This window comes from Arachis duranensis, chromosome 10, assembly GCF_000817695.3.
Source record: "Arachis duranensis cultivar V14167 chromosome 10, aradu.V14167.gnm2.J7QH, whole genome shotgun sequence".
NCBI lineage: Eukaryota > Viridiplantae > Streptophyta > Magnoliopsida > Fabales > Fabaceae > Arachis > Arachis duranensis.
The window spans coordinates 80,655,682-80,659,826 of record NC_029781.3 but is presented as its reverse complement, the minus strand read 5'-3'; positions in this window follow the sequence as shown (position 1 = coordinate 80,659,826).

The window sequence follows — 4,145 nt, the reverse complement described above, 5'->3', positions numbered from 1 at the left end:
GGGCGTTAGTGACAGACGCAAAAGAATCACTGGATTCTATTCCGGCCTGATCGAGAACCGACAGATGGATAGCCGTGCCGTGACAGGGTGCGTTGAACATTTCCACTGAGAGGATGGGAGGTAGCCACTGACAACGGTGAAACCCTTGCATACAGCTTGCCATGGAAAGGAGTAAGAAGGATTGGATGAAGACAGTAGGAAAGCAGAGAGACGGAAGGGACAAGCATCTTCATACGCTTATCTGAAATTTCCACCAGTGAATTACATAAGTATCTCTATTTTTATCTTTATGTTTTATTCATCATTCATAACCATTTGAGTTTGCCTGACTAAGATTTACAAGGTTACCATAGCTTGATTCATACCAACAATCTCTGTGGGATCGACCCTTACTCGCGTAAGGTTTATTACCTGGACGACTCAGTACACTTGCTGGTTAGTTGTGCGAAGTTGTAGTGATCACAATTTCATCCACCAGGATGCCCTTGAAGCTGGTGGTCCACCTGGTTCCAGGGAGGCATATGTCCTCTAGAATCTTGTCCAGGCCCTTATTTGTTCTCATCATTCTCCTATTAAAGGAGTCTGGGTAATCTTTCAGCTGAGGTAGCTTAAAGATCTCCCTGATTTTGTCAGGGTGGATGTGAACAATCTTTCCTCTGACCAAGGTCCGATAGTCATAGAGGGCAGTTCCAGATATTCTCTGCCTGTCTGTTTGCCACAGATTAGCGTAGAATTCCTGAACCATGTTTCTTCCCACCTTTGTTTCAGGATTAGCTAGGACTTCCCAGTTCCTGTTTCGAATTTGCTCTTGGATCTCCGGATATTCATCTTCTTTCAGATCAAATTTAACTTCCGGGATCACTAATCTTAGACCCATTATTTTGTAGTAATGGCTGAATGTTCTTTGGTTAAGAACTTCCCTTGATTCCAAAGTGGTTTAGGAATACTCTCTTTCTTGCCTCTTGGAGTAGGTTATTTTCCTTTAGGAGCCATGATCTTAGTGGGTATCATTTAGTGATCACGGATAACACACCAAACTTAGAGGTTTGCTTGTCCTCAAGCAAAAGAAGGGAAAGGAGAGGGATAGAAGGAGAGATAGTATCGAATGGTGGATGAGGGGAGGGAGGCTGAATGTGGATTTAAAGGGAGGGGGTGGGTTTTCGAAAATTTTGAGAAAAATAAGATAGAAGATATGATTTGTAAAAGATAAATATGATAGGAAAAAGATATTTGAAAATGATAAATCTGAATTTTTATTTTGAAAAAGATTTGAGATGAATTTGAAAGGATAATTGAGTATTGAAAAAATTTTTTGAAAAGAAGTTTGATGGGATTTGAAAAGGATTTGTGTTTATGAATTAAGATACATTTGATATTTTTGAAAAAGGGATTTTAGAAATTAGGATTAAAATTTTTGGAATTGAAGGATGAGAGTTTGTAACATGTTTATGCAAGAAATTATGAATTGAAATATGAAAATTGGAAAAAATGTGAAGTAAAAACGAATTTACCTCCTCCCCACAATCCTGGCGTTAAACGCCCAAACACTGCATGTTTTGGGCATTTAACGCCCATTTGTAGCTTCTCCTGGGCATTCAACACCCAACTGTTGCTTCTAGTTGGCGTTGAACGCCAGAAACTCCTTTGTCACTGGGCATTTTTTTGAACGCCCAGGACGCTGTAAATCTGGCGTTAAATGCCCAGAAGCTGCTTCTTTCTGGCGTTCAACGCCCAGAAGATGCTTCTTTCTGGTGTTTAACACCCAGATGGCTATCTCTACTGGCGTTGAACGCCCAGTAGATGCTTCTTTTGGGCGTTGAATGCCCAAAACAGCTCTTACTGGCTTTTTCGCACCAGTGAGCTTCTTTTTGCTGTTTTATTCCTCTGAATCCTTCTGTAACTCTGTGAACTAAAGCAATAGCTATTTTACCTTGAAGATAATTGACATGAACCTGTAAAAATCAATTAATTAATAAATAAGTTTTGTAAATGGCTGGGTTGCCTCCCAGCAAGCGCTTCTTTATTGTCTTTAGCTGGACTACTGAGCATTAATTAAGTCTCAGTTTTGAGCATTCTTGCTCAAAATTGCTTTCAAGATAATGTTTGACTCTCTGTCCATTAACAATGAACTTTTTGTTAGAATCATTATCCTGAAGCTCTACGTAACCATATGGTGACACACTTGTAATCACATATGGTCCTCTCCACCGGGATTTCAATTTCCCGGGAAATAATCTGAGCCTAGAATTAAATAGCAGAACTTTCTGCCCTGGCTCAAAGACTCTGGTTGACAACTTCTTATCATGCCATCTTTTTGCTTTTTCTTTGTAAATTTTTGCATTTTCGAAAGCATTGAGTCTGAATTCCTCTAGCTCATTTAACTGGAGCAATCGTTTTTCTCCAGCTAACTTGGCATCAAGGTTTAGGAATTTGGTTGCCCAGTAGGCCTTATGTTCCAGTTCCACTGGCAAATGACAGGCTTTTCCATACACAAGCTGGTATGGAGAAGTTTCTATAGGAGTCTTGAATGCTGTTCTGTATGCCCACAGAGCATCATCCAAGTTTCTTGCCCAATCCCTTCTACAGTTAATCACAGTCTGTTCCAGGATTCTTTTAAGTTCTCTATTAGAGACTTCAGCTTGCACATTTGTCTGTGGATGATATGGAGTAGCTACCATGTGGCTAACTCCATATCAAACCAAAGCAGAGTAAAGCTGTTTATTGCAGAAATGAGTGCCCCCATCACTGATTAGTACTCTAGGGATACCAAATCTGCTGAAGATGTGTTTCTGGAGGAATTTCAGCACTGTCTTAGTATCATTAGTGGGGGTTGCAATAGCTTTCACACATTTAGATACATAATCCACTGCCACCAGAATATAAGTGTTTGAGTATAATGGTGGGAAAGGCCCCATAAAGTCAATACCCCATACATCAAACAACTCAATCTCCAAGATCCCTTGTTGAGGCATGGCATAACTATGAGACAGATTGCCAGATCTTTGGCAATTGTCACAATAAAGTACAAACACTCGGGAGTCTTTATAGAGAGTAGGCCAGTAGAAGCCACATTGGAGGACTCTTGTGGCTGTTCGCTCACTTCCAAAATGTCCTCCATACTGTGACCCATGGAAATGCCAGAGGATCTTTTGTGCTTCTTCTTTAGGCACACATCTACGGATTACTCCGTCTGCACATCACTTGAAGAGATATGGTTCATCCCAAAGATAGTACTTTGCATCCCTGATCAATTTTTTTTATTGCTGCCTACTGTACTCTTTGGGTATGAATCTCACTGCCTTGTAGTTCACGATGTCTGCAAACCATGGCACTTTCTGGATGGCAAAGAGTTGCTCATCTAGAAAGTTTTTAGAGATCTCAGTAAGAGGGAGGGATGCCCTTTCTACTGGTTCTATTCAAGACAGGTGATCTGCTACTTGATTCTCTGTCCCTTTTCTGTCTCTTATTTCTATATCAAACTCTTGCAGAAGCAACACCCATCTGATGAGTCTAGGTTTTGAATCCTGCTTTGTGAGTAGATATTTAAGAGCAGTATAGTCAGCGTACACAATCACTTTTGAGCCTACAAAATAAGATCTGAACTTGTCAATGGCATAAACCACTGCAAGTAACTCTTTTTCTGTGGTTGTGTAGTTCTTCTGTGCATCATTTAAAACACGACTGGCATAGTAAATGACGTGCAGAAGTGGTGGACGAAATTGTGATAAAAGAGTTCCAGGCACTGTTAGAGAAGCTCACAACTCCGTTCAACTTAACCAGCAAGTGTACTGGGTCATCCAAGTAATACCTTACGTGAGTAAGGGTCGATCCCACAGAGATTGTTGGTATGAAGCAAGCTATGGTCACCTTGTAAATCTCAGTTAGGCAGATTAAATGGTTATGGGTTTCAAAAATTAATAATAAATAGAGAATAAAAAGGGATATAAATACTTATGTAAATCAATAGTGGGAATTTCAGATAGGAGTATGGAGATGCTGTGCTCCTCTCGAATCTCTACTTTTTTATTACATTCATCCAATCTTTCCTACTCCTTTCCATGGCAAGCTGTATGTAGGGCATCACCATCATCAGTGGCTACTTTTAATCCTCTCGAGAAAATGGTCCTATGCGCTGGCAATGCACG